The sequence below is a fragment of the Aethalodelphis obliquidens genome, unplaced genomic scaffold (genome assembly GCF_003676395.1).
Source record: "Aethalodelphis obliquidens isolate GAN/ISIS:26980383/991018 unplaced genomic scaffold, ASM367639v1 scaffold30, whole genome shotgun sequence".
NCBI classification, from domain to species: Eukaryota; Metazoa; Chordata; class Mammalia; order Artiodactyla; family Delphinidae; genus Aethalodelphis; species Aethalodelphis obliquidens.
The window spans coordinates 1,399,212-1,426,018 of NW_020837974.1; the positions used below are offsets into that span (position 1 = coordinate 1,399,212).

The following is a 26,807-nucleotide window of genomic DNA, read 5'->3' on the forward strand; positions in this document are numbered from 1 at the left end:
ATGTATTTAACTGAATCACTGTGCTGTACACCTGAAACTAACAACATTGTAAATTAACTATATTTCAATTTTTTTAAATGGCTGATTTTATTTTTAAAATGTCTTTGAGAGACAGGATGGAACACCCAGCGGAGTGCAAACATTCCCGACACCTGCATGGGGCACACGGACAAGACGGCTCGCTGGCGTGCAGCGGCCGAGAGGAGGTGAGCGCAAGGGCCGGAGCCAGAGCCCAGGGCTGCGCAGGGGTCACGGCTCGGGACCCACAGGCCCTCCTCCCGGCCCCCAGAGCCAGCGCACTGCCCAGTCTCCAAGAGCACTCTCTGGCCTCCTCACCCCTCCAGCTGAAGTCGGCACCTGCAGTCACGTCGTACCGAAGGACCGCTCACAGAAACCTGCTGAAACCGAGCCTCGAGTCCGGGGCCCACAGACTCTGCACCGCAGGGCCCCTGGGGCCTCCTCACCTCCCACTGGACTTTCCTCTGCCGCCTGAACACGGCAATCCGCCTGCTCCCCGAAACTCTGCGATAGTTAACCCTGGGCCTGCAAAGCTCTTCCCTCAGTCTCCCCAAGCCTAGCTCGTTCTCAAAAGAGAGGTCTCAGGAAAGATGTCACTTCCTCCAAGAAGCCCCCAACCCTCTCCCCACCCCATCACGACCCTCGCTGCACAGCACCACCACCCCTGCTATCAGTTTGGGCTCTCTCAGTATCTGCCATCGCTAGAACGTTAGCCCAAAGACTTCCGCTTGTCGGTGGTACGTCCTGACAGCGCAGTGCAGCCCCTGCAGAGAGGGGGCCCATGGCCCCACTCGTCACACACAGGGGTTCTGGCATCAACATTCCTCCCAAGGTAATTCCACGATCTCTCCCTTTCAGACCACCTCATGGAGGCCCTTCCCTGGCCACCAGAAGAAAAGCCCTTTCTTGGACATTTTGTGAGGACGTGGCCTCAAGGTGTGAGAACCGCTAGGCACAGTGCCGAGATTTCTACCCTAACTCTGCCCTGAACACAAGCCAACTTTGTGGATTAGAAAATACTTACATTGAAAAGATGTTTACCAGTAGAAGACCTTGAGAAACTAAAACCTAGAAGGGGGAGAGGTTGAACCAGCCTTGAATGCCAATTCCCCATTCTTTTCAGAGCTTCCTAATGTTTTCCAACCTCAGGGAGCTAAAGATACTAATAGGAAAATAAGTAAGCAAAACAAGTAAACCCTTTTAAGCCAAGAGGTATTTTTTCGAAACACTGTTAAGAGATTTAAGCTGTTTTCTATTTTTCTGTGTTAGTCAAAGGAGTACGCAAACTATTATTAAATCAATGGGAAGTTTATTTAAAACCAATGAAGCAACTTGCGTGTCTACTTTTGCAAGGCCCCCAGTCCCTATGGGCCCAGGACCAGCCAACGCCGTGTGGGACAGGCAGACGGGTGCCCAGAGGGTGACTGAGGGAGCATGACGACGACCAGCCTCCTCCTCACTCCCCTTCCAGGCTGGGCCAAGTCTGCTCAGACCTGAAAGAGCAGGAAGAGCCCGTGGAGAAGCATCTGTCAGACAGACGGCCACACACTCTGCGGGGCCTCTCACTAGCCGAGGGGCAGCAACACTCTCCAAGCAGAAGCCTTCCTGGAAGCGGGAGAGCAACCGGCAGAGTCCAGAGCACGTGGCAGCAGTTTAGAAACAAGAGTCCTGCCCTGAGGTACAAAGTAGCCCCACAGGCTTCTCTGGTGGCGCAGTGGTTGAGAGTCCGCCTGCCGATGCAGGGGACGCGGGTTCGTGCCCCGGTCCGGGAAGATCCCACGTGCCGCGGAGCGGCTAGGCCCATGAGCCATGGCCGCTGAGCCTGCGCGTCCGGAGCCTGTGCTCCGCAACGGGAGAGGCCGCAGCAGTGAGAGGTCCGCGTACCGCAAAAAAAAAAACAAAAAAAAAAACCAGAGTACTTGTGAGGCACTGGTTTGAGAATGTTCCACGTGAGAAAAAGAAAAGATAGCGAGGTGGGTTTGGCAACACGTAGACATTCTTGAGGCCGCGACGGGGCGAACCGAGGGCGCAGGTGAAGTTTGATCAAGGGGGCAGGAGGCCTGGCTTCAGGAGACCTCTGTCTATACTGACAGCAGTACTATGAACACACCTGAAGAGAAGGAAGTAGGAAGAAATGAGGGCCTAAAGGACTCCCAAGGTAACCCAGTCCCCTGGGTGGACAGGCAGGAGGCATCTGGGTAACAGAGGACAGGATCCCGGGCAGACTCACGCATCCCCGAGGTCCCACCATGGGCTCCTTGGGGAAGAAACCCAAGCAGGAGAGCTCACTCATCCAGCACCGTGGCTCCTGTGACCTAGCAAGACAAGTCGCTAGCAAGGCTACCGCCCTGCCCTACTGCCCCAAGGAGGGCTGAGCCGTCCTCCTGGACCAGGTAAGAAGAGCAGCTGAAAGGGGAGACCGCACCCATCGACCAGCAACTGCACTTCCAGGAACACGTCTCAAGGAAGCAACCAGGGGTGTGCCCTACGTATGGTGAAGTACGCATCGTGGCATTGCTCGTTTCTTAATGGTGGTAAAACACACGTAACACAGACCTTCCCACCTAAACCACTTCTGAGTGCACACTCAGCGTCAGTGAGTCGTGCAGCCGTCACCACCATGCGTCTCCAGAACTTTCTCACGTTCCCCAACTGAGACCCTGCAGCCACTAAACAACAACCGCAATTCCCCCCACTCCCAAGCCAGCCCTTGGCGCCCACCCTCTACTCTATGAATGCGACGCCTCCAGGGACCTCATATAAGTAAAATCATGCACTATCTGTCCTTCTGTGTCTGTCTTAATTCACTTGGCCTGAGGTCCTCAGTGTGCCAGATGTCTTATGTGACATTTGTTATACAGCAGAAACTAACACACCATTCCTCTTTAAGGCTGAGTAATACTCCACTGCCTGGATATACTTACTTTACGTAAGCATTCATCCTTCAATGGGCACTTGGGTTGTTCCTACCCTTTGGCTACTGTGAATAATGCTGCTATGTGTTCAGCTCTTTACTTTCAACTCCTCTGGATATACACCCAGAAGAAGAACTGCTGCATCATTCCATTTGCAATTGTTTGAGGAACCGCCATACCATTTTCTATACCAGCTGTATGATTTTACGTTCCCTGTGTATTTGTTTTTACTTTAAAAAAAAAAACCTCAACAAGAGAAAATAAGTGAATAAGTTCTCACAGCCATAACACGGGCTACTATATTTGTTAAATCTGATGCTAGGCAAAAAGAGCTGGCCAGATGGCCGCTACAGATCACAAAACGCACAAGAGAACATAGGAGGGCATACTCCCTCCTGGTCAGGGCAATGGGATACGTACGGCTTCATGGGATGTGGCATTGTAAAGTGGGGGGGGGGGGGGGCGGGGTCTGGAATAGTCAGAGTAACCCATGGGCCATTTGCACCAGAATCATCTGGATTAACTCCAGCCCACCTACCTCCAACTCCAGACCCACTGAAACGAAACCCCTGGAGGTGGGGTTTGGGACCTGCTAACAAGTGATTTTTTTTTTTAACATCTTTATTAGAGTATAATTGCTTTACAATGGTGTGTTAGTTTCTGCTGTATAACAAAGTGATTAGAGTATAATTGCTTTACAATGGTGTGTTAGTTTCTACTGTATAACAAAGTGAATCAGCTACACATATACATATATCTCCATATGCCCTTCCTCTTGCGTCTCCCTCCCACCCTCCCTATCCCACCCCTCTAGGGGGCCACAAAGTACTGAGCTGATCTCCCTGTGCTCTGCGGCTGCTTCCCACTAGCTATCTATCTTACATTTGGTAGTGTATATATATGTCCATGCCAGTCTCTCACTTCGTCCCAGCTTACCCTTCCCTCTCTCCGTGTCCTCAAGTCCATTCTCTATGTCTGCGTCTTTATTCCTGTCCTGCTCCTAGCTTCTTCAGAACCTTTTTTTTTTCTTAGCTTCCGTAAATATGTGTTAGCATGTGGTATTTGTTTTTCTCTTTATGACTCACTTCACTCTGTATGACAGTCTCTAGGTCCATCCACCTCACTACAATTTCATTTCTTCTTATGGCAGAGTAATATTCTGTATTACTGTATAATATTCTGTATAATAACTGTATATATGTGCCATATCTTCTTTATCCATTCATCTGTCGATGGACATTTGGGTTGCTTCCATGTCCTGGCTATTGTAAACAGTGCTGCAATGAACATTGTGGTACATGTTTCTTTTTCAATTATGGTTTTCTCAGGGTATATGCCCAGTAGTGGGGCTGCTGGGTCATACGGTAGTTCTATTTTTAGTCTTTTAAGGAACCTCCATACTGTCCTCCATAGTGGCTATATCAATTCACATTCCCACCAGCAGTGCAAGAGTGTTCCCTTTTCTCCACATCCTCTCCAGCATTTATTGTTTCTAGATTTTTTGATGATGGCCATTCTGACCCGTGTGAGATGACATCTCATTGTAGTTTTGATTTGCATTTCTCTAATGATTAGTGATGTTGAGCATCCTTTCATGTGTTTGTTGACAATCTGTATATCTTCTCTGGAGAAATGTCTATTTAGGTCTTCTGCCCATTTTTGGATTGGGTTGTATGGGTTTTTGATACTGAGCTGCATGAGCTGCTTGTAAATTTAGGAGATTAATCCTTTGTCAGTTGCTTCATTTGCAACTATTTTCTCCCATTCTGAGAGTTGTCTTTTCGTCTTGTTTATGGTTTCCTTTGCTGTGCAAAAGCTTTGAAGTTTCATTAGGTCCCGTTTGTTTATTTTTGTTTTTATTTCCATTTCTCTAGGAGGTGGGTCAAAAAGGATCTTGCTGTGATTTATGTCATAGAGTGTTCTTCCTATGTTTTCCTCTAGGAGTTTTATAGTGTCTGGCCTTACATTTAGGTCTTTAATCCATTTTGAATTTACTTTTATGTATGGTGTTAAGGAGTGTTTTAATTTCATTCTTTTACATGTAGCTGTCCAGTTTTCCCAGCACCACTTATTGAAGAGGCTGTCTTTTCTCCATTGTATATTCTTGCCTCCTTGATCATCAAAGATAAGGTGTCCATATGTGCATGGTTCATCTCTGGGCTTTCCATCCTGTTCCATTGATGTATATTTCTCTTTTTGTGCCAGTACCATACTGTCCTGATTACTGTAGCTTTGTAGTATAGTGTGAAGTCAGAGAGCCTGATTCCTCCAGATCCGTTTTTCTTTCTCAAGATTGCACTGGCTATTCGGGGCCTTTTGTGTTTCCATACAAATTGTGAGATTTTTTGTTCTAGTTCTGTGGAAAATGCTGTTGGTAGTTTGATACAGATGGCACTGAATCTGTAGATTGCTTTGGGTAGTACAGTCATTTTCACAATGTTGATTCTTCCAATCCAAGAACATGGTATATCTCTCCATCTGTCAGTATCATCTTTAATTTCTTTCATCAGTGTCTTATAGTTTTCTGCATACAGGTCTTCTGTCTCCTTAAATAGGTTTATTCCTATTTATTTTATTCTTTTTGTTGCAATGGTAAATGGGAGTGTTTCCTTAATTTCTCTTTCAGATTTTTCATCATTAGTGTATAGGAATGCCAGAGATTTCTGTGCATTAATTTTGTATCCTGCTACTTTACCAAATTCATTGATTAGCTCTAGTAGTTTTCCGGTAGCATCTTTAGGATTCTCTATGTATAGTATCATGTCATCTGCAAACAGTGACAGCTTTACTTCTTTTCTGATTTGGATTCCTTTTATTTCTTTTTCTTCTCAGATTGCTGTGGCTAAAACTTCTAAAACTATGTTGAATAATAGCAGTGAGAGTGGGGAACCTTGTCTTGTTCCTGATCTTAGAGGAAATGGTTTCACTTTTTCACCATTGAGAACAACGTTGGCTGTGCGTTTGTCACATATGGCCTTTATTATGTTGAGGTAGGTTCCCTCTGTGCCCACTTTCTGGAGAGTTTTTATCATAAATGGGTGTTGAATTTTGTTGAAAGCTTTCTCTGCATCTATTGAGATGATCATATGGTTTTTCTCCTTCAATTTGTTAATATGGTGTAGCACATTGATTGATTTGCGTATATTGAAGAATCCTTGTGTCCCTGGGATAAACCCCACTTGATCATGGTGTTTGATCCTTTTAATGTGCTGCTGGATTCTGTTTGCTAGTATTTTGTTGAGGATTTTTGCATCTACGTTCAGCAGTGATATTGACCTGTAGTTTTCCTTTTTTGTGACATCTTTGTCTGGTTTTGGTATCAGAGCGATGTTGGCCTCACAGAATGAGTTTGGGAGTGTTCCTCCCTCTGCTATATTTTGGAAGTTTGAGAAGGATGGGTGTTAGCTCTTCTCTAAATGTTTGATGGAATTCGCCTGTGAAGCCATCTGGTCCTGGGCTTTTGTTTGTTGGAAGATTTTTAATCACAGTTTCAATTTCAGTGCTTGTGACTGGTCTGTTCATATTTTCTATTTCTTTGTGGTTCAGTCTCGGAAGGTTGTGCTTTTCTAAGAATTTGTCCATTTCTTCCAGGTTGTCCATTTTATTGGCATAGAGTTGCTTGTAGTAATCTCTCATGATCCTTTGTATTTCTGCAATGTCAGTTGTTACTTTCCCTTTTTCATTTCTAATTCTATTGAGTCTTCTCCCTTTTTTTCTTGATGAGTCTGGCTAAAGGTTTTTCAATTTTGTTTATCTTCTCAAAGAACCAGCTTTTAGTTTTATTGATCTTTGCTACTGTTTCCTTCATTTCTTTTTCATTTATTTCTGCTCTGATCTTTATGATTTCTTTCCTTCTGCTAACTTTGGGGTTGTTTTGTTCTTCTTTCTCTAATTGCTTTAGATGTAAGGCTAGGTTGGTTCTTTGAGATTTTTCTTGTTTCCTGAGGTAGGATTGTATAGCTATAAACTTCCCTCTTAGAACTGCTTTTGCTGCATCCCATAGGTTTTGGGCCACCGTGTTTTCATTGTCATTTGTTTCCAGGTTTTTTGATTTCCTCTTCGATTTCTTCAGTGATCTCTTGGTTATTTAGTACTGTATTGTTTAGTCTCCATGTGTTCATTTTTTTTACAGATTTTTTCCTGTAATTGATATCTAGTCTCATAGCATCGGGGTCAGAAAAGATACTCGATATGATTTCAATTTTCTTAAACTTACCAAGGCTTAATTTGTGACTCAAGATATGATCTATCCTGGAGAATGTTCCATGAACACTTGAGAAGAAAGTGTATTCTGTTGTTTTTGGATGGAATGTCCTATAAATATCAATTAAGTCCATCTTGTTTAACGTATCATTTAAAGCTTGTGTTTCCTTATTTATTTACATTTTGGTGAAAGTGGTCCATTGGTGAAAGTGGGGTGTTAAATTCTCCTACTATGACTGTGTTACTGTTGATTTCCCCTTTTACGGCTGTTAGCGTTTGCCTTATGTATTGAGGTGCTCCTATGTTGGGTGCATAAATATTTACAACTGTTACATCTTCTTCTTGGATTGATCCCTTGATCATTATGTAGTGTCCTTCTTTGTCTCTTGTAATAGTCTTTAAAGTCTATTTTGTCTGACATGAGAATTGCTACTCCAGCTTTCTTTTGATTTCCATTTGCATGGAATATCTTTTTCCATCCCCTCACTTTCAGTCTGTATGTGTCCCTAGGTATGAAGTAGACAGCATATATATGGGTCTTGTTTTTGTATGCATTCAGCTAGTCTACGTCTTTTGGTTGGAGCATTTAATCCATTTACGTTTAAGGTAGTTATCGATATGTATGTTCCTATTACCACTTTCTTGATTGTTTTGGGTTTATCATTGTAGATCTTCTCCTTCTCTTGTGTTTCTTGTCTAGAGAAGTTCCTTTAGCATTTGTTGTAAAGCTGGTTTGGTGGTGCTGAATTCTCTTAGCTTTTGCTTGTCTGTAAAGGTTTTAATTTCTCCGTCAAATCTGAATGAGATCCTTGCTGGGTAGAGTAATCTTGGTTGTAGGTTTTTCCCTTTCATCACTTTAAATATGTCCTGCCAATCCCTTCTGGCTTGCAGAGTTTCTGCTGAAAGATCAACTGTTAACCTTATGGAGAGTCCCTTGTGTGTTATTTGTTGCTTTTCTCTTGCTGCTTTTAATATTTTTTCTTTGTATTTAATTTTTGATAGTTTGATTAATATGTGTCTGGGCATGTTTCCCCTTGTATTTATCCTGTATGGGACTCTCTGTACTTCCTGGACTTGATTGACTATTTCCTTTCCCATATTAGGGAAGTTTTCAACGATAATCTCTTCAAATATTTTCTCAGTCCCTTTCTTTTTCTCTTGTTCTTCTGGGACCCCTGTAATTCAAATGTTGGTGCGTTTAATGTTGTCCCAGAGGTCTCTGAGACTGTCCTCAGTTCTTTTCATTCTTTTTTCTTTATTCTGCTCTGCAGTAGTTATTTCCACTATTTTATCTTCCAGGTCACTTATCCGTTCTTCTGCCTCAGTTATTCTGCTATTGATTCCTTCTAGGGAATTTTTAATTTCATTTATTGTGTGTTTGCTCTTTAGTTCTTCTAGGTCCTTGTTAAACATTTCTTGTATTTTCTCCATTCTATTTCAAGATTTTGGATCATCTTTACTATCATTACTCTGAATTCTTTTTCAGGTAGACTGCCTATTTCCTCTTCATTTGTTTGGTCCAGTGGGTTTTTCCCTTGCTCCTTCATCTGCTGTGTATTTCTCTGTCTTCTCATTTTGCTTAACTTACTGTGTTTGGGGTCTCCTTTTTGCAGGCTGCAGGTTCGTAGTTCCTGTTGTTTTTGGCGTCTTCTCCCAGTGGGTAAGGTTGGTTCAGTGGGTTGTGTAGGCTTCCTGGTGGAGGTGACTAGTGCCTGTGTTCTGGTGGATGAGGCTGGATCTTGTCTTTCTGGTGGGCAGGATCACGTCCGATGGTGTGTTTTGGGGTGTCTGTGAACTTATGATTTTAGGCTGCCTCTCTGCTAATGGGTGGGGTTGTGTTCCTGTCTTGCTAGTTGTTTGGCATAGGGTGTTCAGCACTGTAGCTTGCCGGTTGTTGAGTGGAGCTGGGTCTTAGCGTTGAGATGAAGATCTCTGGGAGAGCTTTCACTGTTTGGTATTATGTGGGGCTGGGAGGTCTCTGGTGGACCAATGTCCTGAACTCGGCTCTCCCACCTCAGACGCTCAGGCCTGACAACCGGCTGGAGCACTAAGACCCTGTCAGCCACACACCTCAGAAGAAGAGAGAGGAAAGGAAGGGAGGAAGGGAGGGAGGGAGGGAGGGAGGGAGGGAAGGAGGGAAGGAGGGAAGGAGGGAAGGAGGGAAGAAAGGAAGGAAGGAAGGAAGGAAGGAAGGAAGGAAGGAAGGAAGGAAGGAAGGAAGGGAGAAAGATACAATAAAGTTATGAAAGTAAAAAAAAGTATTAAAAATTAAAAAATTAAGAAGTAATAAAAAAAAAGAAAGAGAGCAACCAAACCAAAAAACAAATCCACCAATGAAAACAAGCGCTAAAAACTATACTAAAAAAAAAAACGGACAGACAGAACCGTAGGACAAATGGCAAAAGCAAAGCTATACAGACAAAGTCACACAAAGAAGCATATACATAGACACTCACAAAAAGAAAAAAAGGAAAAATTATATATACATAAAAAAAGGAAGAGAGCAACCAAATCAATAAAGAAATCTACCAATGATAATAAGCTCTAAATACTAAACTAAGATAAACAGAAAACCAGAAACAAATTAGATGCAGAAAGCAAACCCCAAGTCTACAGGTGCTCCCAAAGTCCACCACCTCAGTTTGGGATGATTCATTGTCTGTTCAGGTATTCCACAGATGCAGGGTATGTCAAGTTGATTGTGGAGATTTAATCCACTGCTCCTGAGGCTGCTGGGAGAGATTTCCCTTTCTCCTCTTTGTTCGCACAGCTCCTGGGGTTCAGCTTTGGGTTTGGCCCCGCCTCTGCGTGTAGGTCACCTGAGGGCATCTGTTCCCCAACCCAGACAGGAGGGGGTTAAATCAGCAGCTGCTTCGGGGGCTCTGGCTCACTCAAGCCAGAGGGAGGGAGGGGTATGGAGTGCGGGGCGAGCCTGCGGCGGTAGAGGCCAGCGTGACATTGCAACAGCCTGAGGTGTGCCATGCATTCTCCTGGGGAAGTTGTCCCTGGATCATGGGACCCTGGCAGTGGTGGGCCGCACAGGCTCCCGGGAGGGAAGGTGTGGACAGTGACCTGTGCTCGCACACAGGCTTCTTGGTGGCGGCAGCAGCAGCCTTAGCGTCTCATGCCCGTCTCTGGGGTCCGCGCTGATAGCCACGGCTCACGCCCATCTCTGGAGCTCGTTTAGGCAGTGCTCTGAACCCCCTCTCCTCGTGCACCACGAAACAATGGTCTCTTGCCTCTTCGGCAGGTCCAGACTTTTCCCTGGGCTCCCTCCCGGCTAGCTGTGGCACACTAGCCCCCTTCAGACTGTGTTCACGTAGCCGAACCCAGTCCTCTCCCTGGAATCTGACCTCTGCAGCCCAAGCCTCAGCTCCCAGCCCCCACCCGCCCAGGTGGGTGAGCCGACAAGACTCTCGGGCTGGTGAGTGCTGGTCGGCACCGATCCTCTGTGCGGGAATCTCTCCGCTTTGCCCTCCGCACCCCTGTTGCTGCGCTCTCCTCCGCGGCTCCGAAGCTTCCCCCCGGCTCACCCCATCTCCGCCCACGAAGGGGCTTCCTAGTGTGTGGAAACCTTTCCTCCTTCACAGCTCCCTCCCAGAGGTGCAGGTCCCGTCCCTATTCTTCTGTCTCTGTTTTTCCTTTTTCTTTTGCCCTACCCAGGTACGTGGGGAGTTTCTTGCCTTTTGGGAAGTCTGAGGTCTTCTGCCAGCATTCAGTAGGTGTTCTGCAGGAGCTGTTCCACATGTAGATGTAGTTCTGATGTATTTGTGGGGAGGAAGGTGATCTCCTTGTCTTACTCCTCCGCCATCTTGAAGGCACCCCCCCCCAACAAGTGAGTATTGTGCACAACTTAAAACCACCGAGCATCTGTAGAAATGGAGAAATCGACGCAGCAAAATAATCATATAACACTGCAAGGCAAGACACCAAAAAATTCTGTGCCACCCAGAAAACCATCTGCTACACGCTTGACAAAGACAACATTCTCTGAGGTTCTCTGTCAATTTGATAGACAAATATTGTTTCAGAACTTGGTCCAAATCTAAAAGAGGAATCCCAGAAGACAAAGCAAAGTGATTCACCTACAAACGTCATTGCAAGAACACTGGAAACTAACAGTTGAAATCAAGTGACTGCTGTGGTTACTACGTAAGAAAAGGGTACCAGACATTTTGCCGATTTGATATATAATCAACCATCTCCTTCAAAATAATTATAATAATACAACACAAAATACGACACAAAAAAACAGAAATAACTAATGAAAACACAACAGCAACTGCTATGAGCAGGGCTGCTCCATCACACAACCGCAGGGGGAGCTGCAAGTTCCTGTGGTCACGGAAGTTTGTTTCTGAGGCGGAACTGTAATACGGGAGAATCACTGCACATTCTGAGACAGGAATTCTCCGCACCTACGGACGCTACACCGTCTCACCCTTTCAACAACCTTAAGAGGTGGGCACTATTAGCACCCCGATTCTACAGCGGGGGATGCTGGGGCACAGGAGAGTCAAGAGTAACCCACACCCAGACGGCCAGGCTGAGGCCGTGTCCCTGACTCTGTGCTGTCGTGTCCAACAACTTCAGACTCGGTGTATGAACTGTGCTGTATGCACGATGCCATCAAGACAGTAAGTGTAAGTGACGTGAGGAAATAGTTCAACAATAACAAGTGTACACAGACACTGAAAAAAGCAAAACCAGAAACGAGATTAAGGGCAGTTCGAGTAAAAACATCCCTGGGGAGGTAAGAACTGGAAGAAGATGTTTAGGAACAGGCAGAGTCACATTCCAGTTGTGGGATTCCTGGTATTTTGTTCCTTTTCTCAAAAAGAGTCTATAATTTTGTTGTGAGAACTTCTCCAGCTGTGGAAGCCAGGAGCCACGGAACTGGTGGCCAGCTGTCAGCTGAGCCCGCGCATCACGCTCACAAGGCATCTTCGTGGGTTGTTCCAAAGAGCCCCCAACCATGGCCCAGCGGCCGCAGGGACAGCCCGTCAGGACGCCCAGGACCAGCGCACCTGCTCTGGCTCTGTCACTGTTCCCGCCGGCCAGGTGTGGAAGGCTGGTTCTACACGGCGCATGGGGGCTGAGGGGCTGCACGCCATTCCCGAGGCCCAGGCCTCTTGCCCCTGAGCCCTGACCCAGGCGGAGAATGAGGCAGACGTGTGCGGTGTATTGTCACTGCTTGTGCATCCCTCCACCCTCGCTCTCCAAGCTCTGCGAGGCTGACAGCTGAGCACAGGAAGGAAGAGGAAGAGCATGCTCCGTAAGGACCACACACTGGGCAGGAGTGGAGAGGGCAGGAGCAGGGGATGGGGGGGCAGGAGGGGGCAAGACAGGAGCAGGGGATGGGGGGAGGGCAGGAGGGGGATGGGCAGGACGGGCAACACTGATTTCTGGGCCATGGGGAGGGCATTCATTTGCTCAGAGCCTAGTGACCCCCTGGCCAGCACTGCATGCAGGACGAGCGCCCAGACCCCCTTCTCCAGAAGCATACTCTCCCCGTCCTGGAGAAGCCTGCGAGTAAGGCGGCCCGCAGAGGCACTCAGGGAAAGAGCTCAGGTACAAAACCGCACCTACACTTATTTCTAGAGAAAGGCACCCACATGTGTGCATATTTACAGAACATAACCTAGAAAGATTCACCCCAAATTGACACCTCCAGTCAGGGCTGAGACTGGCGGTGGCGATCACGTGCACTGTCTGAATTTCTTTTGATGAGAATTTATATACTACACGCCTAAGTACAAATACAAACTAGGGAAAAAACCACACACACAGCAAGCTCCCTATGCGGAAAGGCCACTGGAGAAGCAGGGGAGCTGAGAGAAGACAGGGCTCCTCCAGTGAACGCTCAGCACAGCACGAGCCCAGGGCGCTGGGGACACAGGCAGACGGGCGAACCTGAGAAGCCCTGGGATTCAGGAATCGGGACCTCGTTCTGTGGAAACAGAGAGCCGCGGCCCCACTACCACCCACCCGTCACGAGCTCCAAGTGCGGACGGAGGGAAGTTCTTGAAGGGCTGTTGAATCATGAAGGATTATTAAACAATTGCAGCCTTCACCACACATCAAATCAAAGGCCAGAGGCCAGAGCACCTCCAACTGGCAGGAAGAGTGCTCATTTTTCAGAACCTCCTGACCTGCTGTGCGGCTAGACCCACTCGGAGACGTTTCCCGAGTGTGCTCTGGGGATTAGCTACACGCTTGTATCCAGCAGGAGTCGGGCCAGGTGTCGCCACAGCCCAAATCGGCAGAGGCGCATCCGCCAGGAAGACCCATCCTCCCCACCCTTCACCAACTAAACAGTGGCAGCCCTCAGAGGGCCTCAGGCTCCTCCAACTCAGAGATGACAGGAGAGTGACAGTCCCAACTGCAGCCCAAGCTGTGACATCTGCTGTTTAAAACTCTGGCTTCAGCTGCAAAGCCTTTTAACCCTAACTGGTGGGCTTCAGAGGAGGAAAAGGCTTTGTTCAACCTGCAGCTGAATTCTGACTCAAACTCAGCTGCGAGCCAAACAGGAGGCCTAGGGAGTTGAGCCCAGTGGTCTGTTTTCGAGGCAGAGGCATTCCAGCCCCAGCGGCAGCTATTCTGAGGCTCCTAACAGCAGATGCCAGATCTCTTGCTGAAGCTCAAAGCGCCATTTCAATGGGTCCGAAAGACACGAGATCCAGAGGATGCCAATCTCTAAGCTGAATCAAACAGCAACAACCACAAAACTAACTAACAGGCAAGAAACCTCAAGCTCTCTTCGAGGGCACTCTTTTCCACAAGAGAAGCCCACAGTGCAAAGGGCCACAGCCCAGAGGGTGGGCTTCCGTCAGAGGGCCCTACGCCGGGGTGGGGGCGGGGGGATACTCCCCAGTGAGGTGGACTCCCTCGCAGGTTTGTTTCTGCAGAAACTATGCAGAACTGCAAGTAGGAAACATTACACAGCAAAACTTGGTGCTAAAGCCCAAACGGAGAGTAAGCGTTCACGCCTGAAAAGTCACAGAGGCACAGAATGTCCTGTTGAGCCAGGGTTTTATGAAAGCGTGACACGGTCATGTGGGGAGGTCGGGAAGGATTCACGTCACCAACAACTGGCAAAGCCCGGTCCGCACCCCAGGGCCGGGAGAAGCAGCACCCAATCCTGAGGCCGCAAGCTGGCATCAGACGCTACAGAGAAAGGAAGGCTGTGACCACTAACTGGTCCTGAGGCCACAAGCACCCAACCTTCAGGGGACAAAAAGGGCATCAGTCCCTCTCAGCACCCAAGCCTGGGGCCAGCCCACGACACCCTGGATGCATGGTGGACAGCGGCCATCGTACATCTTCTAAAGCTGCCCATCTCCCAGATGCACAAAGAACAAGTCACTCTTTCCCCACGGAGAGTGGCCAGTAACAGACGCCGTCTCGGTCACACGTCCGAAGGCCCACACGGTGCACCCAGCACTGGAGACCCTCATCAGGTCACAGCCCTCCCCTGTGACCAATGGTGGTTTCCACGTGAGACAAGGTCCCTCTGCCCACCAGCCCCACCGCCTGCCTGACGGGAAGAGAGGTGCCAAAAGGCGCGTGCTTCTCCAGGCCACTGCACATCCACGGGCCTTCCTGATTCCAAGGGCCACGCCGGTCCCCTCTGCCCCCCCCACGGCCGTGGGCACAGCCTCTGAGATTAACCCCATGCCCGTACCCTGCACCCTCTGGACCCCACGCCCAGGCTACTCCTTCTTCTCCTCGCTCCCCAGCCCCCGCGCCGGCAGCACCGGCGCACAGTCGGGAGACTCCCTGGCTTCGACCACGGCCAAGGGTGCCCACCTGCCCACTCCACACCGCCTGCGGCCCGAGAGCCTCCAGGCTCAGCCCAGCCCAACCACACTCCTGACCTTCCCCCGCCAACCCTGTTCCTCGGGAGGTGGAACTGCCATCCTGCCTGTTACCCAGGCCAAACCTGTAATCCCCGACACTTCCTCCACACCCCGCTTCTAATCGGTCGGCAGATCCTGTCAGCTCTACCTTCAGAACACACCCAAATCCAACCGCTCCTACCAGCTCTGCCACCGCGTGACCCAGGGCCCCACCTCCCCCGAGTCAGCCCCGTGGCAGCGTAATCACCTTGGTTTCGCCCTGTAACTGCTGCTTGCGACACCACCACCACAATGGTTCCTTCAAAATGTAAGCTAGATCACGTGCCTCTTTTGTCAAAACTCCAGCGCATCCCCACCCCAATGCTCAGCAAAAGCCCAAGTCCCCACCGGAGCCTGTGAGGCCTAAGGTGGACCGACCACAGCTGCCTCTCAGACCCACTGGACCGGAGCCACACTCCCACCCCGGGGCCTTTGCATGTCCCACTTCTGGAAGACTCTTCCCCTAGGGACCTACGTGGCACCCTCCCTCATCAACTCCTTCGGGTCTTTGCCCAGATGCCCAAATGTTACCGAGCTCATTTTGGGTCGGCCCCAACCACCCTACTTAAACCTGTAAACCGTAAACTTCCTCTCCCACCCTCACTCCTCCCTGCACTGTTTCCCTTCAGAGAAAATATCACCACCTTAGGTGCTACGTATTTTACCTATTGACCCACTTGTCATCTTTCTGCTTCAACTAGAATGCAAGCTCCGTAGAAGCAAGGTGCTGTTTTTTATTTCATTCTCTTTCTTCCCCAGCTGTGAACCTCGAATAATGCCTGGCCTTCAATAAGTATGAGCTGAATGAATGAAACGTCATGATACCTTTCCAGAACAATAACTATCCAACTAAATTCTACCAGGGTTTGAACTCAGACCACTGGATCAGAAGTTTAGCATTACTGGTTAAATAAACTACAGTCCATCCATACAATGGAATGTTTCACATAAAGGGAAAAGGACGAAGAACCTTTTCACGTTAACATGGGACTGCTAAATAGAAATACGAGAAGCGGAACGCGAGCCCGCCATGCCAGCTGCCTCCTGCTGGGGAGGACGAAGGTGGAACAGGAGATATATCACCACATACCTTTTTTAAAGGTATATTTATACCAAGGAAATAAAATACCTATCGGGAAAATTGTTTTTTAAAATTTAGTGTTATTAACTTACACTGCAGAATCAGATACTACACAAAATTTTTCTAAAAAGAAAACAATTATTCCATGATGAATTAAGGCATTAAAAACTAATTATAATCACTTACAATGAAACAATCATATACAATTTCTAAATGTTGTTTAGCTAAGTATAACAATAAGAATGGTTTGCATTATAAGTGGGGCAAAAATATATTAATAAAAGCTTCCTATCTGGAACAATCAAGGCTGGTCACTGACCCCAAAAGCTGGCTGAAGCAGGTAATCAATACGTACCTCAAACATTTTAGCTTCAACTATTACAAACACACAATCATTCCAGAAGCTGCAAACTTCTCCAAATATGGGTCCACTAAAATGAGTTTCATCTTATATATTCTGCATAAACCACAAATCATAATCCATGACTTTAGCTTTGTTTCTTTAAAATGGACACCTGCCATCTTCCTAAAGTTTGCAGCTTGTCTCCTGATCTTTTTTAGTCAATTCACTTTATTCAACAGCTTCTTTTTAGCAACTCTCCTTTGAGACTTTCCAAAGCATTCAACTTTGTTTTCACAGAAACCCTGCTTTCTTCACACATCTTTCACCAGACTCTAGAGTATTTAATTCAATCATGTGATTACAATAACATGTGCAACTGGCAGAGAAACAGGCTCATCGCAGACGGACCAGCACCACCTCCTGGGGGCGGCCTGAGCGAGGAAGCGCTACAACTGGTGGCGCATCCTGCCACGATTAACACAAAACGCAGGGGCTTGGTTTGGGGAGGCGGGAGGAGGGATGGGATGGAGGTCTGCGAGTTTTCAAAGGAATTGTTCTTAACCTGAGGCTGGGTACAGAGGGGGCTGTATCTACTCTTTAAAGACATCCTCTTTATGGTGATGGACATGGATAATGCATTTCAAAATGTTTAAAACAAATTTTTAGCCTACGTCCCAAGCATCTGCTGTGCTGTGGAAATCCATCAGGACGTTTCAGAGAAAGAATGAGGGGTTCTGGCCAATCCAGAGAGGCAATCAGGTGCACAGCTCTTCAAAGAGCTGCTTCTCCGCCTTCCGACACGACACGTAGACGGGTGACGGGTGCCAAAAGCAGACTCCACGCACTACCAGCAGCACAGAGGCGGCAGCAAGCAGTTACCACCTCAGATCCCAACCCCATCACTACTAGTTATGCGACCTCTGACCATCATTAGCCTCTCCAAACTTCCGTTCCCTCCTCAGGAAGATGAATATAATAGTACCCACCACGTGGGGCTGTCAAGAAAACACTGCATATAAAGGACTTGTTCTGGAAGAGCATTATACTATTATGATTACAGACAATATTATAGAACACATAACCAAAATTATATGTGTGTCCAATTAGAAAGCTACGTGGCAGTTACTAGCTACCAGCATGAACTCACTAAGAAGAAGATTTACATAAATTAACATTCCCACCTCTGATTCACTTACTGCTACCATAGATTTCTGTACAAATACGTGGCATATCATGAGAACATTCATCTACCCCAGCCTCATTCCAGGGCAGACATGAGAAGATTCTGAACACCTGCAGGCACGGCTCCAAAAGTGCCGGTTAACAGGACGGGATCAGAGCGCGAAGACAGCAGCCACTGCACTGGGGTCCCGGGTCAAGGCCAAGCCCAGCTCCGCCTCCTCCCTGGACTACGAAACAGGGACACCTGCAGAGCCGCAGCGGGAGGGCATCGGCAGTCACCTGGGAAGCCCACGGGACCCCTGTGGTGGCTCTCGTCTCTGCTGGCGGTGGAGCCCTCCAGGACAAGGCCCAACACCCTGACCCCACCCAGAACTTTACCAATCATCTGTCATTGACAGGTGGTGCCTATCGATTTCCAGGTAATACAAAATGAAGACAGCACACCTGTTTAATGACAGTCAGAGTCCATAAAACCGCTCGCGGGGAGGGAGAAAGGGAGGAACCGAGAGCCTGGCTGGGCACCCCAGCCTGAGGAGGGAAGGACAGTACAGGCCAGGCCGCTGCACACCCTGTGCGGCCGGGCTAGGACCTGCAGACACAGGGCCGTGGCTCATGAGGCTGACACACACGATAAAGACAAGCCCGTGACGGTTCAGCCTCTGGTCTGTGGCTGGAGAGCTGTGCATCCCTCTGCAGAAGAGGGGGTCGAGGAGGCCACACCGTGCTGGCCTCTGTCAGAACGGGCTCACGAGTCACCCTTCAGGGACTTCGACACAACCACCAGCTCCCTCGCCCGCGGCATCTCCAGAAGGACAGCCACAGCCACAAGCAAGGTCCGGGCCGCGGTCGGCAGTGCCAGCCAACCCAGCCGTCCCCTGGCTCAGGCAGCAGCGGCCACCTGGAGAACCGGCACTGGCCTCCCGTCCCAGCACAGTCAAGTCCAGGTCTGACCTGGCCGTCCACGAGCAGCAGCTCAGCTGAACTGCTTCAGGGGAACGAATTACATGGGTCCCCAGACACACGTAAATAAAATGAAGAAATTTCACATTTACAGTGGCTGCCTTCGAACTCTTCCTCCCAGCTCAGGCAGGATTAAAAGGACTTCAAAGCAGCCTGGGTTCCAATTAAGCCAGTGTGACCACCCCAGGGATGCTAGAATATTCCTCTGATTAACAAGAGGCGCTCTTTGAACTGTCTGAGTTAAAAAAAGCTCTCAGAGCCTTTCAAACAGATGCCATAGTTTTCTCCCCTGTCCCTCACTCTGGAAAAGTTGATATTTTGAATGCTTTAAACACCGAAAAAGAAGGCTGGGTGATAGCTCCCAACACAACTTCAGCCAGGAGCTCAGAAAAGGGGTGGCAAGCGGAGGGCTTAGGATACCACAAGCAGGCCGGCCTCCAGGAGAGAGGGCACTGCCGGCCCGAGGCACGACGCGGCATGTCCACACCACAAGCGAGAGCAGAGCCGCTGAGCCGGGAGACAGGACCGAGCAGAACCAGGCCTGGCGGGAGCGGAGGGGCCTTCCGCCAGAGTCCACGTCCATCATCAAGCCCTGTGACGAGGGCCTCCAAAAGAAAGGGGCCCCTCGCGGAGCACCCTCGGGCAGAGCTGCTACCCACGAGAACCGCTGCCACAGGGCTGCGGGGGATGAGCCAGAACTGGCCAAAGAGGAAGCAAGAGCAGCTCACACAGCCAAGGTGACACAGGAAAGGCCCACGTGAGCTCAGAACGTGAAACAACCCCGAGGTGGGCAGGCGGCACCCCAGGGCCACAGGTGGAAGGTCAACAAGGAGGCAAAGGCAGGTGTGTCCCACCCTGGGCCATAGACTGTGGATGTGGGCGCATGAACCAAAGGGGAAATCAAGTCCCGTCCTGCACCCTCGGAGATGCTGGGTCCTGCTCCTGACACCCGCTCTCAGCCGTGACCCTCAAGGTTGACCCAGCAGCTGACCTGTAAGGCTTTCTACTCAGCAGAGGCAGCAGACCGCAGAGCAAAGAACAGGGAATTGAAAACCAAGCCAGCTGGCTTCTAGGGACACAACGTAGGAACAAAGGGCTGTGGGGAGCCAGACACCCAGAGACGGGAGTCCTCACCATTGAGACGCTCTCCAAACCTGCCAGAGAAAGGTGTCAGAACCTTGGGAAAGCAACAGGTCCCCAAGGAGGGCCCGCGGCTGGCTGGGCAGGCTACTGCGCCTTGCTGAACTTCGCTTTCTCCACCCTTGAGAGGAACGGACTAAGTGAACAGGAGCGCTCGTCCTGATTCCCGGATTCTGTTTCCAAAGCAGAGTCCCCTAAGAACCTGTCTCCTGCGATGTGGACAGGGTGGGAGAACAGCCCAGAGAGGCGCAGCTTCCGAGCAGGGGGTCCCTGAGGCCCAAACACACGAGGGGAGCTCTTGAAAAGTCAAGGCAGACCGTAAGCCAGGGGGCGAGGGGAGGGCGGAGCAGACGCCAGGGCGTGTGGCCCCCCGAGGCCTAGGAAAGACTCAGGGTTTCCTCCCAAGTGTGATAATGTGCAGCTGGGGCCTTAGGTGGAGAAAGACATGGTCCTGTTTGTCGATCTGCTTTGAAAAGAGATGGGTCCCAAATGTTCATGCTATGCCAACAACCGTAAGAACCAGAAACAGCCTGAACACCTCGGCACTAGGGCGATGAGGACAGCACACCCGCGGGACGGCCCCCCAGGTGGCCTTTACAAAGGGCGCCACGCAAGTGCCTAGAAGAGTGGCCACCGAAGGGAAGGCTACACACCCACACGCACAGAGTCATCTTTTAAAGTCCACACGCAGACAATGAAAATCAAGACAGGGGTCTCCCAGCAGCGATTACCTCTCCGAGGGGGCATTGTGAGGAACTGATTCCTCCTTTTTTATCTGTATTTTACTAGTTTGTAAAGAGCATTCCTTGTGAAGTAAAATTAAGAACAAAGTTCTACAGCCACCTTGCTGCACCTCTGTTGTCACGAAAAACATTTAGGAGCATAAATTGCTGTTAACGGGACCCAGCAGGCCAAGAGCACGAGGCCGCAGGAGGTAACGGGACCCAGCAAAGGGCGCCTCCTGCTCCCAGCTCGCCCCGCGCTCACCACAGGCTGGGCAAGGCTGGGCGCTACAGCCTCCAGCAGGCCAGGAGATGGGGCCGCACCCACACCAGGCTGCAAGACCCCAGACCAGCAGCGCTGGTCCAAGCGTGGTGACGGGCTGGTACTTACAGCGGAGGGAGGTGACCCGGTGCAGAGAAGAGGGGCTGCTCAGTCGAGACCCGGTGGTGCACGGGGTCTCTAAGAAGAGAGGCGAGGCCTTCCTCGCCAGCCACGCCAGCCCTGGGCCATACTCGGGCCATGGCTCCGGCAACGGGGGACACAGGCACAGGCTCGAAGACCACTGCACACCTCAGGGCTCTCCTTATGGGATCCGGCAGCCACATGAAGCAGCGAGCTCCAGCCACGTGGAGAGGCCACAGCAAGGAGAGGGCAGCCAGCCTCCCGCGCGTCCCTGAAGGTGTCACCCAGGGAATAAAGCCAACCTGGACGCCTCATCGCAGCCGCATCTGACTACAGCCGCCTGATAGCCCCAGGCCACCTACAGAACGTGCACGGTTATCCAGCACTGTCCGCGGCCACTAAGTGACGGCGTGGCTTGCGTGCAGAGCCAGGTCGCTGACACCAAGGGGACAGCACACGAAGCACCACGGAAGGGAGAGACGGCACAGAAGCACTGAGCAGCACACTGGGCGAGAGCTCCGAGAGGGGCTGGGTGAGGTCAAGGGACACCTCGTCAGCCACACCAGGAAACGAGGGCCAACAGGCAGGTCCACATACAGAGCCTCGTTTCAGAGCAAGCCTTCCGAATGCTGGCGTGAAGGAGGGCTGGAAGAGGCAGGAGCGGAGACAGGAGCAGGAAGGCAGCCGCAGACAAGCCCGGTTCTGACACAGTGTGACAGCAGGGAGGACCGGCCAGAACGAGGGACCCGAGAGACGCCCAGAGACGGGGCCGGGGAGGAGAACCGCGTGACCGGCTGGCGACCGGGGAGACAGGGTGCCGTCTCCCAAGCTGGGGAGCCGAGACAGCTGCTCACGGCTGTGACAGGACGAACAGCTTCCTTCTCTCAACAATTCTGAGGTCTCAGCTGGAATCCACGCGACTTGCCAGCACAGGCAGGATTTAACGCTGCCTCAAAGGGGCCCCATTCTCCCTGGTGCTACCCTCCGTGGCTCCAGTAAAGGAACGGGTAGGAAAGAGAAGGGGGAGAAAATGCCGAGAATCCCAGCATTCAGCAGCGGCAGCTGGGCCGCTTGCCGCGCAGCGAGCCAGCAGGGGCTCCGAGGCCAGGACGGCCACCACCCTACTTCACAACGTGCCTGAGGCCACACAGGGCCCCAACCAGGCTCCTAACTGAGAACCATGAAAGACATACCACGTTCCATGGAGTCAGGGCCAGAGCACGCGCCCAAGAGCATGGGGGCGCACGGCGCAGACACGCCGCAAAGACACTGGAGCTTTATCCCGAGCGCCCGGTGACCTACAGAAGAGCTCTGAGTCCCGTCGGCAACTGCAGAGAGCACTGCAGGCAGAGTCGCCCAAATCCGGGCCCAGCTGCGGGTCACTTCTCTAAGCCCCTCGTAAGAGAGTCCCACCTGCCTCTCCAGGCTCTGGAAGGGGAAGTGAGACCCCCCGCACAGACCCATAAAAGACGTAACGCACGAGCTCAACGTGGACAAGAGTTCAGGATGCCACTCACAGCGAGTTACCGCGTGGAGACGGCGCCTGTTACAAAGAGCACACACAGCAGTGAAAGCTTCTGCCAACGGTGCCCCCGAGAACCAAACCAGTCTTTTTCAAAACAAAAACAGAATTCTTCCTGCAAGGGACCTCTTCCTTCAAACGCCAGTGGGACTCCAGTATAAAAGTAGGTAAAGGCACAAGTGATTTTTTCAAGAGGACATGGAAGGTCCCCTCCCGCCCCTCTCCAACTACAGGTACTTGAGGTACAGGGTCCCAGGAACCTTTAGGGGCCAAAATCGTAACACTACATCCCTAAGTACATCACTAGAACTTAGGTCTCGGGGTAACGAAGCAGCACTAACCGCGTGGACAGATGGGTAATGTTACAGCCACGTCACAGATAAGAAAACCACGTCTCTGGACAGCCACGTCTCTAGGGGCTGCTAAGGAGGGTCGTCCTACTTCCCAGCTGTGAAGGCTTCTCTCTCCCCACCTCGCGGCCCCGCTGTCCTCTGAGCAGAGAACAGACACGGAGAGGCCACTGCTCACCAAGCTCCTCCAGGACAATCCCACCTTCCAGTCAGCTCCACCAGCCCAGGGATGACGAGGGAGGGACGGAAGAGCCTCATCTGCTTCTCTCCAGGTGCCGGGAGTCCCGTGGGCAACCTCGTTCTTTTCCTTGTCAGAGTGACAGGATGTGGGTCACAGGCACACAGAGCTCAGGGCCGGAAGCAGGGCTGGCACAGAAAGGACGTGCCGCTCCATCTGCCCTGAGTGAGCATGGTCGCGTCCCCGCACCCCGCATCCAAGGACACCCGGGCCAGGCCTGGCTTCTGCTCATCTCCCTACACAGGACCATCCAGAGGCAGACGCAGCAGGCCTGCAGAAGGCTCCGGGGCAGATCGTGGTGACCCTCCCAGGCCCGCTGACCCGGCACTATTGTCTTTGTGCAGCATGGCCAAACCCAGGGGCCGCCAGTTCCCAGGATCCGCTCGCCTCAAGACACGGAGGCCGCGAGGCCGCGGGGCCTCCTTGCATGGCTGGCTGAGCAGCACGGCGCGGGGCTAGGTCTCCTGTCAGCCTTGCCCTCTTTAGCTCACACAGCCTGGCAGGCACTCCAAGTTACTGAGAGCGTGGCAATGGCACTGCGAGACGAAAACTCATAGCTACGAATCAGAGCTCAGTGAGACGCGGGCAGGCACCGCACCACGTGGGCCGTGCCGCCAAGCCGCCTGCGTTCAAATTCCGTCGCAGCCCCCAGCAGCTGTGTGTCCTCACGACAGCTGTTCCCCTCTGCCCATCTCAGTCCTCATTCGTGACGTGGGGGTGACAACGGTACCCACCACCACCTCCCTACCCTGCGACAAGAGCAAAAGGAGGCTCGGGGGTGACTCGACCTGCCCAAGGCCGCACCACCAGGACGCTGCAGAACCCCACCTGACTCTAGACGTGGACGCTCAGTCTCTCTCGTCCCCGCATGACCCTCTGACTCTGCAAAGAGCCCAGGGCCTATCAGTGGGAAGTCCCTGTCTTGGTGCTGGAGGCCAAGTGTCCCCAGAGCACCTTGGGGAAGAGCCACGAATAGTACAGGGGAAAATGAGAGGACCTGGCCACCCCCACAGGCAGGTGGCTGAGGCACTGCTCCACCTCGGTCAGCTCCATCTCCAGGAAATGCCCAGCGTGGCAGCGAGCGGCCTGCAGCCAGCCACTGACTAGGGCTTTGGGCGGGAAGTAAGAAAGGAGCAGGACTGAAGCCTAAAGGCATGAGAGCCCACCTGGTCAGCCACAATCCCACCCCAGCCTTGCCTGCTGCATGGATCAGTCTGGAGGCCCATGAGCGCTGCCCAGGCGGCTGTGGACTCGGGGGAGGTGAGGAATCAGCCCTGCACACAGCCACCCCGTTAGCACCGTGCTGTGCGGGCACAGACGCCCCCGGGAGCTGGGCTTGGACACACGCCTCTGGCTGAAGCTGCAGCACCTGCCAACAGGCACGACATTCTCAGGGGAACCTCTTCCCTCCTGTTTTTGTAAAGCACTTTCATCCAAGTTACGCCAAGTGTAAACAGTCACACTACAAGGCCTGTCATGGGAATCAGCAGCCCTCTGCCCTAAATACTCTCCTGCACCAGCTTCTTCGGCCCAGAAGCAAACACTCCCACTCACTGGACCCGGTTGCTTTGAAATCTACCTCCAGTTCTCTGGATAACATGTTTACATTGCTACTTGCCTTGATCTGTTCCGGCGAGGGCATGACCGTGACTTCCCAGGGTAGACGGTGGGGATTCAGTGCCTTCCTTCTCACCACCCCTCCCAACCTCCGCCAAGCACTCTCATCACGGCTCCAGCCACCAAGACAACTGGCCCCAAAGTCCATCTAGAGCAGGCCCGCAGCTCTCTCCCATGATGGTGAACACCGCCCACACGGAGGCCACATGGGAGGCCACGACCCCCGCCACTGCCCACACTGCCTTGTGCTCATCCAAAGGCTAGTTTTGTTCCCCTGCCTAGTCTGCAGCATGCTTAAAGCCAACTCCACCCGGAGCTCTGCATCCGAGCCTCTCGAGGCGCCCAGACGTCCCCGGGTGCCTGTCAGCACATCTTCAGATGGAACTCTCCCAGAGCCCACCTTCTCCCCCGGGGCCTCCCTGGTGCACAACTGTCACTCCCTCCTGCCACCAACAGCCCTCTTCCCCATATCCAGATCCTTCCTCTTTCACTTTTTTTAGTAGAATGCATCCTCCAGTAGTTTTCTGGAGAAAGATATGAGGAAGACACATTCTCTTGAAACTGTGCAAATATCAAAATACCGTGAGTCCGCCCTCCCACGGGACTGTTAGTTCTGACTGGTATAAAATTTTCCGCAAACTCTGGAAAGCACTGCTCTCCGTGAGATTCCAGCGCTGCTGTTCGGATTCTCGATTTGCACGTCTCCTACTTTCATCCTTCGGAGAGCTGCCAGGACCTGTCTCCGTGCTAACGTTCTGAAATTTCACAGTGACATGCCTTAGCGACGGTATGCTTCCGTCCACCGGGCTGGGCACTTTCAGTCTACAGCATAGTACCTTCAGTTCTAGAAAAAAATTTTTAATTATTTCATTAGGATCTCCTTCCCTCCATTTTTCTGTTCTCTTGGCAAATCCTCTTATTCGAGTATGGTCCACATGGACCGATCCTGATTTCATTCTGTTCTTGTTTGTTCTTTTTGTCTTTTTGTCTTCTCCCTAGGAAATTTCCTCCACCTTGCCAGCCCCAGCGCTGACTTGTTTTCCATACCCACTCACCTAATCTGACTCTCCCAGAGCTCTTCTTGTTCACTGCAAGCTCCTCTTCCAGCAGCCTGTTCTCGCGGTGGATTAAAGCACCTGCTCTCAGGTGAGGATGTCTGTGGAGACTTCCTCCCGGATTCATCCCCGCGGGCTGCACTCGCTCTCCGGTGCCTCCACCCACCAGGGCGTCCGGTCTCCGCTCTTCACGTCAGGGGCCCCTCAGGCACTGGTGTGCCCGGCGCGCCCACAGGGAGCTGCCGCGGGAGGAGTGGCAGGGCTCTCGGCGCCTCCCCTAACGTCCAGCTTCGTGACGAGGGTCAGGCTGCCAGGACGCACAGCCCAGAGGGCTGGGGCTCGACACCCGGCCCCAACGTTCGCTGACGGCTACCTTCCAGAAGGCCCTACCTCAGAAGCGGCCAGTGACGCCTCCACATCCCGCCCTCAGCTTCCACCTCAGCTGACAAGGGAGCTGGGCCCAGTGACACCCAGTAGTATGACCCGGTGCTCACGGTCATGAGTTCAGCTACTATGTAAAGCGCTGATGCATCCCGGCGCTGCCTCTTCAGTGTGAATCCAGCACCGCCTTGGCCAGGGGCTCTCAGCTGCGGGGGCGTGTCACACTCACCCACGGAGTTTTAGAAAAGCAGAGGTGGTGAGGCTCCCTCCCAGACTCGCCGAGTCTCTCCAGTTGAGAGCTGAGGTGCAACCCTGGAGTACTGTGGCTCACGATCACTGTGTGTCATATCCCAAGACTGTTTTCTCTGTAAAAACGTTCATCCACTTTGATGAATCAGATGTTAACATCCACTGACTTCTCTGAAAATAGGCTGAGTCATTATCCTTACAGATATTTTGTCTAATTTTTTAATTGCCTTTTTATCTTTATTTTGGATGCCACAGAAACAACCCAATTTCAGCATCACTTTCATTATTCTTATTTATAACAACCTCTTAAGACATCTCACATTTGAAAATTATCAGTAATACATTAACCAAAGCCGTTAAGTCTGTCACGTACGGATCGTCCTGCTTTACTCTGAGGCCTGCCTGGAAGCTATGTATAAACCACAGACCAGAGGCTGCATCTCCCCAGAGGAGGACAGTCACAGAGGCTCCGAGAAGAGAACAGCAGCAGGCACCGCAAACCACTGGCCCCTCAGTGCACGGATCGGGGC

At 51.2% G+C, this 26,807-nt stretch overlaps 1 protein-coding gene across 8 annotated transcripts in view; it reads right to left on the reverse strand.

The window, feature by feature from the left end:
• The window catches only part of MAD1L1 (mitotic arrest deficient 1 like 1), a 315,176-nt gene that overhangs the window by 239,301 nt on the left and 49,068 nt on the right, over positions 1–26,807 (reverse strand). The window lies entirely within an intron of this gene.